This window comes from Lampetra fluviatilis, chromosome 58 (assembly GCF_964198595.1).
Source record: "Lampetra fluviatilis chromosome 58, kcLamFluv1.1, whole genome shotgun sequence".
Taxonomy (NCBI): domain Eukaryota; kingdom Metazoa; phylum Chordata; class Hyperoartia; order Petromyzontiformes; family Petromyzontidae; genus Lampetra; species Lampetra fluviatilis.
The window spans coordinates 2,682,305-2,696,511 of NC_136332.1; the positions used below are offsets into that span (position 1 = coordinate 2,682,305).

The window sequence follows — 14,207 nt, forward strand, 5'->3', positions numbered from 1 at the left end:
CTCAGGTAGCTCCTCCCACTAATCAGGTAGCCCCACCCACTACTCAGGTAGCTCCTCCCACTACTCCGGTAGCTCCTCCCACTAATCAGGTAGCTCCTCCCACTACTCAGGTAGCTCCTCCCACTGCTCAGGTAGCTCCGCCCACTACTCTGGTGTTTCCACAGATGACTCAGCTCCACCGTGTACCCAGGAAGCGCTGCCCGTATCACGAATCCCTTATCATGGTGGGTGCCATTATGAACCCGCGGAGAACTGCCCTGACCATACCAGAACATTTGGTAGCTTTAACTGGACCCCAAGCCACCCCGCTACACCGTGCACATGGGACGGCGAGATCAAGTCTTCGTCAGGGGTCACCCATCACCATCATCACCATTATCACCATCACCATCATCACCATCACCATCATCACCATCACCGTCGTCTCTCCCACCATCTTGGCCACTCGTGGAAAGTCAACAGAGGTGGTCCTCTGGAGAAACTGGCACCTATCATGGGAATTGCGGAATTCACGCCGCTGGTTCAGGGTCGCCAATGGAGATGAGTGTTTGCCGCAAGCTCCTTTGAGCGCTTTGAATTTTTTGGATATTTAAAGTAAAAATAAAATTGCCCCACAAATCGTTGTAATTACAGGGTAATCCTGTCATAGATACCCCCCACCAGAGGTGTGGACTCGAGTCATGTGACTTGGACTCGAGTCAGACTCGAGTCATGAATTTGATGACTTGCGACTCGACTTGGACTTGCATAACAATGACTTTGTCCCACCTATGAGATGTGGACTCGAGTCATGTGACTTGGACTCGAGTCAGACTCGAGTCATGAATTTGATGACTTGCGACTCGACTTGGACTTGCATAACAATGACTTTGTCCCACCTATGAGATGTGGACTCGAGTCATGTGACTTGGACTCGAGTCAGACTCGAGTCATGAATTTGATGACTTGCGACTCGACTTGGACTTGCATAACAATGACTTTGTCCCACCTATGAGATGTGGACTCGAGTCATGTGACTTGGACTCGAGTCAGACTCGAGTCATGAATTTGATGACTTGCGACTCGACTTGGACTTGCATAACAATGACTTTGTCCCACCTCTGCCCCCCACTGATTTAAAATCACCCTCGTGCCTCTCCTTGGCGAAAGCGACACCTCCGTATCTTACGGGGGAGAGCGTTAACATAATTAGTCGGCATGTTGAGATCGCAGGGAAGCGTGTAGGCAAGGGCGCAACCCTGCAATTGCTCGCTCTACACCACTGCCAGTGGAAAGGGCCTCCACTAGAGGGAGCTCTACAGGAAGCGCCCTTAAGAGGCGTTTTCGGCCTACTCTTCCACGCTTGTCCAGACGTCTCGGAAGAGAGACACGCGGAAGGCATGTAGAGGCTCCGAAATGAAATGTTGTCTATCGTGTCATTTCTCCATATTTATTTCAGTGGTGTATCTATAAACGGATCACCCTGTATTTTAGACCAAATACTTTCCAGTCGTTCTCTAATGGGCGGGGGGTGGAGATCAGGCCATGAGGTGCGGAGTCCTACGTCATCACGTCGGGGAACTGGCGTGAAAGACGACACCACAGACCCCCCCCCCCCCCCACGTGGACAGGAGTCTTCTTCAACAGGCTCTCCGCGGTCCGCACCCGAGGACGCTCCTCCATGCTGCGCTGAGAGCGTAGAGAGCGTTTCGCCGCGCGGCGCGTCACCCGATGCGTTTCAGCCCGCGGAGCCAGGAGCTCGAACCGAATCGAGTGAGAAGCCGAATCGGACTATGCCGATGGGTTGCGTTATTGTCCGGTCGTCGGCATGCGGGCTTGAGACGTGAAACCCATGACGCACGATGACCCGGTTCAATCACGCGCGGGTGAAAATCCTGGATTGCGAATTCTCAGTGGTGCTGGCTGGCTCGGTGGCTCTGATATGGCCATTGTGAATTGTCCGAGACACCCCCGATGGCTAAGTTGTAAACGAACGCCGTGACTCACTGGAGGAGTTGTCCACTGCGAGCTGTTCGTTTCATCGCAACTCGAATCTGAAATATAATAGAGAATCCTGACCGAGTGAAGGTCACAAAGCTTCGTCCAAGTCTACACTTGACTGCGGTGTTTACTGATATACAAGGCAATGAATGTCAAAGTAACCTTCCCAGGAATGGAAAAGGACATTGAATGTTATTTAAGTATCAAAAAGCATTTTAAAGTCCCCGCTTCAAGGAGACCGGGTCTCAGGGTCTTGAGACTCGGTTCCAGGAGACCGGGTCTCAGGGTCTTGAGACTCGGTTCCAGGAGACCGGGTCTCAGGGTCTTGAGACTCGGTTCCAGGAGACCGGGTCTCAGGGTCTTGAGACTCGGCTCCAGGAGACCGGGTCTCAGGGTCTTGAGACTCGGCTCCAGGAGACCGGGTCTCAGGGTCTTGAGACTCGGTTCCAGGAGACCGGGTCTCAGGGTCTTGAGACTCGGCTCCAGGAGACCGGGTCTCAGGGTCTTGAAACTCGGCTCCAGGAGACCGGGTCTCAGGGTCTTGAGACTCGGTTCCAGGAGACCGGGTCTCAGCGTCTTGAGACTCGGCTCCAGGAGACCGGGTCTCAGCGTCTTGAGACTCGGCTCCAGGAGACCGGGTCTCAGTGTCTTGAGACTCGGCTCTAGGAGAGGTGGTCTCAGGGTTCTATTTTGTCTTCACTTAAGCATGCCTTTAAATACTGGATTGTGAATTACTGTGCAGGGAAGTTTAGTGTTTTTTGCATAAAAATTAAACTATTTTATCTTCATGTATCACTGGAAACCCAGTCTCATGGAGCTGAGTCTCAAGACACTGATCCCTACACCCGGTCTCCTGTATTCTTAATTGATCAGCCTGTAGCACACAATGCATGCTGTAGAAATGTTTAATCTAGGCTTGGCTGCATGCCTCACAAGACACATGTACATAATGTACAATAGCACTGTGTAACAATTTTTTTTGTTCCTGGGTAGTAAGTGTTATTTCCTAATTGCTTATGCCTCAAAAGTACAGAAAATGTCTATTATTCTCCACAAACTTTGCTTTTTGACCAGGACAGTGATATTTTTAAATTTACTTATTTTCCATGAGAAAACGGGCAAATATGTGTATTTTCGTTTTCATAAAGTCAGAAAAAAACAACATTTGAATAAAAATGTACATGTATTTATACTAATGTAATACAAAAATCACTACAAAAGATTTAGACACCAAGGGGCACTACCACAGGCAGGACTGGCCACAGCGGACCGAGTTCTCTGTGGGGTGGCATAATCTCGAAAAACTACTCACTTCTAAATCTTTATCGTCAGTTTTTGTATTACTTTAGTATAAATACATGTTCATTTTCATTCATGTTGTTTTTTCTGACTTTATGTGAACGAAAAGACACAAATTCGCCCGTTTTCTCATGGAAAATAAGTAAATTTCTAAATATCACTGTCCTGGTCACAAAAAGCAAAGTTTGCGGGGAATAATAGCCATTTTATATACTTTTGAGGCATAAGCAATTACGAAATAACACTTACTACCCAGGAACAAAAATTGTGTTCCATCGTGTAGTCAACATGCTTCACAGCCTCACGTCTTTGACTAATCTAATCGTTTTACTTGCATCGTTATTGGGCACATTAGAGGAATGTGGGCGACCCTAAGACTCACACGGGTCTTCTCTCGTGGCCACACTGTGGCGATGGATTACAAGGTGTGGTCCAAGTAACGCTCCTAAACATCGCCCTCAACTCCTATTTCTCGCCGACGAGTTGCGTGATGAGTTGCGCAACTTGGGTTACACGTGGCCAAATCCCTTACACGTGGACGTCTCCGCGACCAGACTTCCAGAAATGGGGCAGCCGATTGAGCCTCGCGATGTTGAGAGCCATCATGTGTGCTCAAGCGGTCACTCCAAGACCGGTGAAAGACACGTCCTTGTGGGCATACAGCCCAGGTTGGTCGCTTTCAGAGAAGGGTCGTCTGTTATTTTAGGTCGTGCTTGACTCTTTCATAAGCCATGAGTAGCTGTAATTCTTACTGAGTCTTGAGTTTTCGTGGTTTTCTTTTTTTTCTCTCTTCGCCGCGGGGCGTGAAGTGAGTGCAGTCGTCGACGCGTTCTAGAAAACGAGACGTCACAAACGCCGATCTTCAAACGGACACTACGAATGCATGTACATCTCAATAAAGTTATCAAAAAAAAATCAAGTTATCTTCGGGGTTTTGTTGTTGTTGTTGTTTTGTTTTCATTTAAAAATCAAATGGTCCTGTTTAAATGTGGCCTCATTTCCCCCCCCTACCCCACCCCCCAGATTTATCCCAATTGTGTCGTCGGCGTCATGATCGAGAACGGGCCGTGGAGGCAGATAGCGCAGAGCTACGTCTGAGTGACCCTTCGAGTGACCTCCGGTTCACAGTCCCTTTCCCACCTTCTGCAACTGGCAAATTATCATTGCATGACGATCAAACTGATCATTTTAATTCTCCGAAGTGGAGATCGGCCAGAATGAAGTGCAGATGCAAATTTTAACGCGATATTTTTTTTGTATGCCCATTGGGGCTCGGTGTTTCTCGTAAGTGCCCTCTCCAATCTGGAGGTTGGTCTTCTCTTGTCCGCATGGAAATAGCGAATCTATTTATATGGCCAGTCAAGAATGTCATCGCATGCGGAATTAACTTGTATCGTCCCGATCGAAGTTAATTCTGTGTTACCATTGTTTCCAGTGTGGGCCTTCTTTTAATCACCACTTGTGCATCAGATATCCACATCGCCCGTGAGATGTCCTGATGCGGTTTGTGATCACCCACTGCTACCGGGACAGTGCAAAGCCAGGCATCGCAGTTTCGGACCAAGGAGGCTGGTGACAATGCAACTCCAGCTCCTTCCACACTACGTCAAATCCCGACATCCCATAGGAATGATGCCGGTCGAATCCTTCAGGTCATCAATCCAAGAGCCTGATGAAAGCTGCCTTCTCTTCTCATCATCATCCGCAGCGTCTTATTTCGGTTGTTCTGCCATTCTCCGCTTGTCGGTAATTGCATGTTTATTTTTAAAATCAAATCACGATGCATTTGGTATTCGTTCTTATCGCGCAACGCCGTACTCTCGCGAGGCAAGGAGGTGTTTGATAAACACTGCAGTACCTCTGATAATATACGCAAAAACAATGCCCAATGAATGCAAAGGTCTTTAACAACACACGTTTAATGTTTATTGTCCATCTAATTTTGGAGGGTATTTGCTCAACTGATAATGCATTTATCCTGGGACCTTTTCGTCAGTATCAAAGTGTTGCGCTGTAAATGGGCTACCGATTCTTCCCTGCAGTAGCAGACAGGGCCCACCAGGGGCAGTAACTTGGACCGGCGTGAGGGTCGCTACATTCCCCAGCCCCAAAGCAGGGGGGGGGGGCTGCGGGGTGTTGTGGGATCCCCCGAGACCTCCCCCTGGAACTCTCTGGAAGGGAGGCGTGGCCAGGGGCTGTCGCACCTGGGAGCTGTATAAAAGCCGGACCTCTGGACGGGTCCAGGGGCGAGTTGAAGACTGAAGACCAGCTAGCCGGTTGAAGACTGAAGCCCAACTAGCCAGGACCCTGGGGACTCATCTGACCCGCCGTCCTTGTAAGGGCCGGGACCGAGCGGGCCAGTGGTCGGGACCCGTACCTTGGCTGGGTCAGGTCAGAACAGCCTGCTCTTGGTCACCCCTAGCCGGAGGACCCAGAGACCGTGGCCCCAGTAGTGGGGCACGTCAGTGCGGAGGCGGGAGCTCCTTAGGCAGCGGGTGAAGGGGCCGTAACCCCTTCAAGTGTTAAGGGTTCGCTACGCGCTGTATCGTAGCCTTGTGTTAATTAACGTGTTGCCTCCAACGTTCATCGTGAACCCACACTACAAAAGTATGAAAAATAAGAATGTTTTACACTTTCGGGCAATAAAACAGGAGGTGTTAAGATGTTCAAACACCAAATAGATAAATCTTCACTGAAAGCTTTCGTGACTGCAGGAATTCATATTCTTTGGGTTTTTCGGTAAAGTCACGTAGATAGTAAAATTATATATTTTTTAAAATCACGACGTTTCGATCGCAACACAAGCAATCGTCTTCAGGTGAAAAAATACAGCAGGCCAACTGCTGAGGCAGGATAAAAAAAATATATTATATATATTTTTTCCTGCCTCAGCAGTTCACCTGCTGTATTTTTTCACCTGAAGACGATTGCCTGTGTTGCGATCGAAACGTCGTGATTCTTTTGTATTATTTTTTATATCCCCGTGACTTTACCAAAACACCCAAAGAGTACCAAATAGAAACCTTTTGCAAGCAATCAAGTTAGTGCATTAACCACACAGAACACTTGTGGTGAACATGCAAACACAAACAATGCTCTGATAACACTGGTCAACACACTTTTTCTGGCATAAGGTATTCCAACTGTTTTAAGGTAATTTTGGGGTGCTGATTCCAAATCTGGCATCAGTTTTTGTCTATCACATCAGGTTTTTGAGATATCAAATATTGCATTTTCAATAAAAACTGCAGAAGAAAAATATTAAATAGATGTGGATATCTACATAAAATGATATTATAAACACACTATCCTAAAAATACAGCACCATATTTTAACACTAAAGCAGTCACTGACTCGCAACAACTTGCAATCATAAGTGACAGAGTTAATTTCGGGTAAAATCAATGAAAATGGGGTATGCCGATAGCATAAAAATTAGATGTGATAGAGCAAATCTGAGATCAGATTTGGAATCAGCACCCTGAAATTAGTCTAAAACAGCTGCAAAAGTTTTGTTTGTTGACCAGTGTAATCTGTGATAATATATTGTCTTTGCATTGACACTGGTGAGACTAGGCCACAAAGAAGGCCGCTGTCACTCGTGAAGGCCAATCAGTTTCAAACACACCATATATATTATCAGAGCATGTTTGTTTGGATGCTTTGCCACACGTGTGTGTGGTTAATACAGATGATTTGATGCCTTGCACAAGGTATCTGTTTGGTGTTTTAACATCTTAACACGACTCCTGTTTTATTACCAAAAAGGGTCAAACCGATTTATTATTTTTCATAATTTTGTACACTGGAAAAAAAGTCCCCACGATATAACTGCTCGATCTGCGCTATAAGTGTTCTGATTCTTGCATTCTACTTGTGCTGTTCGCGTTTTGGCGCTGTTCTCTGGTGTGACACTGGCGGTGAGACGAAGCCATACAAGAGGCTGCCGTCTCTGCTGTAAGCCCCACCCTCCCAACCCAGCCCCACCCTCCCCACCCAGCCCCTCCCCACCCTCCCCTCCCCTCCCCACCCAGCCCCTCCCTGCACGACGGACGAACACAATAATCCCCTGTGGGCTGGTGTAACCAGGAGGTTCCTACCAGTATAAAGGTCTCTCGCCCTCCTCCTCTTCTACGCCTCGTCGGAGTACCTTTACACATGTTTTGACACAAGTATGTGTGCTTATTGTTAATGTCCCGGTGGAATTAACCAGGACGGCCGCGTGGTCTGAACCGCGAACCCCTGCAAACGCGCTACCGCTGGGCCGTGTCATGATACCCTCGTGATGCTCCTAATAACTCGATCCATTTTAAGATCACTTTATTCAACGTCCAACTATCTGCTGTATATAGCGTTTAAGTATTCTGGGACACATGCCGAACTTAACCTATTGATCTTCCAGGATTTATTTCGTGGAGTTAAAATGTATTCCTGCCATCCGTATTACTTGTATTTGATTTCCCCCCCCCCATCCTCCGCTATCAAGCTGCCATGGCAAGTATAGCAGTTTCCTTCCACTACATTTATGGAAATGCTTGCCCCAGGTATTATTTTTGTTTCGTTAGATATAACCGTAGTCAATGTCATCGTGACGATAGCTTTCAATGCAAAAAGTCCTCCCTGGACTGCAGACACAAGCATCCTGTAATGCAAACAAATTAAAGGTCGTTTTCCTGGCGTGGCTGGATTAGGGGCTATCGACACAACTCGGTAAATTATATAAATTGAGGTGTGAACAAGGGCACTTAGAGTGCCCATTAGTTTGATATACGGCAATTTCCCTGGGTGCCTTGTGCAATCACCACCTCCAATTCACACACAATTATCTCTTGTCACACTGCATGTGTCCCTCGCCACACGGCACGTCGATTCAAGAGCCGAATGGCTCACAGGGCTATACCTAATAAATGAACTTGAACGTTGGAACTGGGTCCTAAATGCAGGGTGCTTCGAAACAAATGTTGACACCTCTGAAAATTAGCCAACAATAACCACGGGGGGAGGAGATACGCTTCCTCCGAGCTCTGGAGACCACCTGGAGAAGACTCCAGGCACGCGTTGACAACGATGGCGAACAAGTGGGATACTTTTCGATTTAAAGCTTTCGTGACTGCAGGGATTCATCTTCTTGGTTTTTTCCGGTAAAGTCACGTAGAAGGGAAGTAATACAATTTTATTTTGTTTTATTTTTATTTTTATTATTTTATTACTTCCCTTCTACGTGACTTTACCGAAAAAACCAAGAAGATGAAGTGGGATACTGTTTGACTTTTTGAAGCTATTCACATTACATTTGTTATCGTGTTGACAGCGAACTATCCCTTCATTTTCCACTAAAAACGATAGTCCTATAAAAGTGTGAAAGTCACGTAGAAGGGAAATAAAAAATAATATAAATATAAAACAATAAAAATGCTCACGACGTTTCGACTGCAACACAAGCAATCATCATCAGGTATAAAATCCACAGAAAGAAAATTTGAAAAAAAAACTTTGTTGTTGAAGCGCCCTGTATAACGATCGAAAGCAGTTGCTTCCGTCAAGTCTAGATTATTTGCAAAAGGAGACAAACATCTTTTTCAACGCTCCACATGCCCCTAATGGTGTACACATCGTTCTGCAGCTCTTATCCACTCTACCTCGATTTTGTTTTACCATCAGAGGAAACAAGAAGATGCTCGGTGTAGTCGGCACTTTGCTTCGTTCATCATTTCGGTTTTTTTAATGCTTTGCTTTATGTAACCCCCCCTTTTTAAATGAAAAAATTCACAAAAGATTTCACGTTCTGATCTCCTTGCTTCTCTCTCTCTGCGCCGTACAAAAAGGTCCATTCGCCATGAAAACGTCGCCTGTTTGGTGCACGGCACGGTATTGCTGCTGACGAATGTGTTGAGTATAGTAATAGGTTTTTCCCCTCTCAAATGGTACAAAAACTGACACCTTTATACAAGGCATCATGTTTGCAATAACCACAACACAAGCAGTTGAAAGGGTAAAAACCTATTACTATATTTTGCCACTGGTAAAGGAGGTCTCATAGTGTAAATGCTTACCCCGAGCTCTCAATACTCTGATAGTGCGCTGTTTTTGAGTTGTACGCCTTTTGGTGTCATCTGGTGCAACACCAATGGAGACTAGGCTCTAAGAAAAGCTGTCTCGGGTGTGGACCAATCAACTTTAAGGACAGTGCATATCATTATCAGAGTTGTTTCTTTTTGTTTGCATTTTGACTGCTTGTGTTGTGGTTATTGCAAACATGATCCCTTGTATAAAGGTGTCAGTTTTTGTACCAGTTGAAAGGGTAAAAACCTACTACTATATTTTGCCACTGGTAAAGTAGGTCTCATAGTAAATGTGTTCAGTGGTCGTGTTACTTGTTTGCAAGAGCTCTCAACCACCCCCACCCCCCGTTATTAAATCCTCTCCCTCCGAGAGTCGGAGCGAGCGAAGCAGGTTTGAATCCGTCTCGCCACACGCCACCACCCACCACCTCACCCCCCCCCCACCCCCCCCCGGTCTCTCCCACCCGTCACCAATGATCCCACCCGCGACCCCCAAGGGCATTCAGCAATACCCGGTGTTCATCTTCTTGGTTCTTTCGGTAAAGTCACGTAGAAGGGAAATAATAAATAATAAAAATCAAACATCATAAAATACAATTCTCACGACGTTTCGGCCAGGTGAAGAACAGGTCTGTCGGAAAGACAGCGTCACTCACCACAACACAAGCAGTCAAAATGCAAACAAAAATAAACAACTCTGATAATGATATGCACTGTCCTTGAAGTTGATTGGTCCACCCCCGAGACAGCTTTTCATTCAGACGCTGTCTTTCCGACAGACCTGGTCTTCACCTGAGGACGGCTGCTTGCGTTGTGGCCGAAACGTCGTGAGAATTATTTTATTATGTTTTATTTTTATTATTTTATTTTTTCCCTTCTACGTGACTTTACCGAAAGAACCAAGAAGATGAATCCCTGCAGTCACGAAAGGTTTACATAGAAAAAGACCCGGTGTGTTGCACGCGCCACCTCCTGGCTTGCCAGGGTACAGCAGTGCAAGCTCGCGAGATTCGTGTCTGTGTGTACACGTTGGGAGGGGTGGTGGGATTGTTCGCTCTGCGCGTAATGTGACGCGTGCCACGTGTTGTGACGGGTCCTCTGGTTTCCTCGTCCATGTACGGTATGAAATCTATTAATAATGGAGTCGGTGAAACATCCAAATGTAGGACCGCAGACCTTGGGCAATTGTTGGAAAATAAGTGCCTACCCCCCCCCCCCCCCTTTGACTTGTGGGGGTTTCTCTGGGAATGTCCTGCCACATACACAACAATGGAGTTGGTGAAACATCCCAATGTAGGACCGCAGACCTTGGGCAATTGTTGGAAAATAAGTGCCTACCCCCCCCCCCCCTTTGACTTGTGGGAGTTTCTCTGGGAATGTCCTGCAACATACACAACAATGGAGTTGGTGACACATCCCAATGTAGGACCGCAGAGCTTGGAGAAGAGTTGGCGCCTATTCTAGGGGCTTCCCTCTTGCCTGCGGTGTCTTGAATGCAACTGGGCAAATATCTCGATGGCACTGAGACGCCTGAAAAAAACTAAGTCGAAAAAAAACCCCTCAATAAATAACAACTCACAAAACGCTGTAACATTAACCCTAGGTGCCGTCCATAAATGACGTCACGCGGTTTTGGACGAGTTTTGACCCCCCCCCCCCCCCTCGTCACACGGCGTCACAAAAAGTCAGACCCCCCCTCAAAACCATATTTCCATTTAAAAATAAAACATGCTTCAAATCGCTTTAAACTATTGTCATTGTAGTGCGTATTTAATGCGGCGCTGCACTCTGATGTTGTAGGAGTGTTGTTATAACAATTAGTGTTATAACAATTAGTGTTGTTATAACAATTAGTGTTATAACAATTAGTGTTGTTATAACAATGCTATGTTTATTTAAAGTTGCGCATTTTGGTGTGACGTCACATTTCTCACCCCCCCCCCTCGTCACACATCGTGCGTGACGTCATTTATGGACGGCCCCTTTGGAACTTTCGTTTGGTAACGAATTAGCCAGGAACCACACGAGGAGTCCCCCCCCCCCCCCCCCCATGGATCTTAATACTCAAACCCAGATTCGTCAATAACACTTTGTGGGTTTAAAAAACTAAATGACGTATTATAGGCGACGTTTCGGGCAACGGCCCTTACGAATCTTTACATTTCCACATGATAAGCCACCTCTTTAAGCTGTCGTTTGTGGCCAGGTCGCTTCTGAAAATAAATAACAACGAATATCTCAGTGAGCTTGAGCTGGTAAAATAAAACAGTTACATTTTAGTAAATTTATTTATACTTTCATATACTTTGCACTCCTATCAGAGCTCATAGGATTTCTCCAGGAGAATTTAAGATTCTGATGTGCTATGAAGAAGGGCCATAGCTCGAGACGTTGCATATGTATTGTTTTTAAGTCGACAGCGTTATTGACAAATGTGTTGAGTTATTTGTACCCAAGAAACCCGTGGGGTCCGAGTGAAACCCAAGAAACCCGTGGGGTCCCAGTGAAACCCAAGAAACCCGTGAGGTCTCAGTGAAACCCAAGAAACCCGTGGGGTCCCAGTGAAACCCAAGAAACCCGTGGGGTCCCAGTGAAACCCAAGAAACCCGTGAGGTCTCAGTGAAACCCAAGAAACCCGTGGGGTCCCAGTGAAACCCAAGAAACCCGTGAGGTCTCAGTGAAACCCAAGAAACCCGTGGGGTCCCAGTGAAACCCAAGAAACCCGTGGGGTCTCAGTGAAACCCAAGAAACCCGAGGGGTCTCAGTGAAACCCAAGAAACCCGTGGGGTCCCAGTGAAACCCAAGAAACCCGTGGGGTCTCAGTGAAACCCAAGAAACCCGAGGGGTCTCAGTGAAACCCAAGAAACCCGTGGGGTCCCAGTGAAACCCAAGAAACCCGTGGGGTCCCAGTGAAACCCAAGAAACCCGTGGGGTCTCAGTGAAACCCAAGAAACCCGTGGGGTCCCAGTGAAACCCAAGAAACCCGTGGGGTCCCAGTGAAACCCAAGAAACCCGTGGGGTCTCAGTGAAACCCAAGAAACCCGAGGGGTCTCAGTGAAACCCAAGAAACCCGTGGGGTCCCAGTGAAACCCAAGAAACCCGTGGGGTCCCAGTGAAACCCAAGAAACCCGTGGGGTCCCAGTGAAACCCAAGTAACCCGTGGTGTCTCAGTGAAACCCAAGAAACCCGTGGGGTCCCAGTGAAACCCAAGAAACCCGTGGGGTCCCAGTGAAACCCAAGAAACCCGTGGGGTCCCAGTGAAACCCAAGAAACCCGTGGGGTCCCAGTGAAACCCAAGAAACCCGTGGGGTCCCAGTGAAACCCAAGAAACCCGTGGGGTCCCAGTGAAACCCAAGAAACCCGTGGGGTCTCAGTGAAACCCAAGAAACCCGTGGGGTCTCAGTGAAACCCAAGAAACCCGTGGGGTCTCTGTGAAACCCAAGAAACCCGTGGGGTCCCAGTGAAACCCAAGAAACCCGTGGGGTCTCAGTGAAACCCAAGAAACCCGTGGGGTCTCAGTGAAACCCAAGAAACCCGCGGGGTCTCAGTGAAACCCAAGAAACGCGTGGGGTCTCAGTGAAACCCAAGAAACCCGCGGGGTCTCAGTGAAACCCAAGAAACCCGCGGGGTCTCAGTGAAACCCAAGAAACCCGTGGGGTCTCAGTGAAACCCAAGAAACCCGCGGGGTCTCAGTGAAACCCAAGAAACCCGTGGGGTCTCAGTGAAACCCAAGAAACCCGCGGGGTCTCAGTGAAACCCAAGAAACCCGTGGGGTCTCAGTGAAACTCAAGAAACCCGTGGGGTCTTAGTGAAACCCAAGAAACCCGTGGGGTCTCAGTGAAACCCAAGAAACCCGCGGGGTCTCAGTGAAACCCAAGAAACCCGCGGGGTCTCAGTGAAACCCAAGAAACCCGTGGGGTCCCAGTGAAACCCAAGAAACCCGTGGGGTCTCAGTGAAACCCAAGAAACCCGCGGGGTCCCAGTGAAACCCAAGAAACCCGCGGGGTCTCAGTGAAACCCAAGAAACCCGCGGGGTCTCAGTGAAACCCAAGAAACCCGCGGGGTCTCAGTGAAACCCAAGAAACCCGTGGGGTCTCAGTGGGGGGGGGGAAACCGCCCGAGAGATGAGGGGCGGGGCTTGGGTACACGGGGGGGTTGGGGGGCGGGGTGAGCCCCTCCCCCCTCCCCCGCGGCCGTGTTGTGGTGACGTCACTGGCAGGTCTTTGCTGGAGCCGGAAGCGGCGCGCGCCTCCTCCTCCCTCTGCCCCTCCCCCTCCCTCAGCCCCACCCCCTCCCTCCCTCTGCCCCTCCCCCTCTCTCTGCCCCTCCCCCTCCCTCAGCCCCTCCCCCTCCATCCCTCTGCCCCTCCCCCTCCTTCCCCCTCCCTCAGCCCCTCCCCCTCCCTCCCTCTGCCCCTCCCCCTCCCACCCCCTCCCTCTGCCCCTCCCCCTCCCACCCCCTCCCTCTGCCCCTCCCCCTCCCACCCCCTCCCTCTGCCCCTCCCCCTCCCTCCCCCTCCCTCCCCCTCCCTCTGCTCCCCCTCCCTCTGCTCCTCCCCCTCCCTCCCCCTCCCTCTGCCCCTCCCTCTGCTCCCCCTCCCTCTGCCCCTCCCCTCACTCTGCTCCTCGAGCGAGTCGCGCTCTGCCCGAGGTGGCCGGCGTGCAGTCGTCGGCGCTTCGGCTGTGCTCGCCTCGTCTCAACAGGCGCCAGGGTAAATCACTCACACACACACTTACTCACACACGAGGGTATATCTCACGCACACACTCACACTGACACACACACTGACACTGACACACTCACTCACACACGAGGGTAAATCTCACTCACTCACACTCCTCTCTGCTCTGCCTCACCTCCCCCTCA

General features: G+C 48.8%; 1 protein-coding gene across 1 annotated transcript in view; it reads right to left on the reverse strand.

Moving 5' to 3' along the window:
• TBC1D24 (TBC1 domain family member 24) overlaps positions 1-14,207 on the reverse strand; it is a 525,632-nt gene that overhangs the window by 71,686 nt on the left and 439,739 nt on the right. The window lies entirely within an intron of this gene.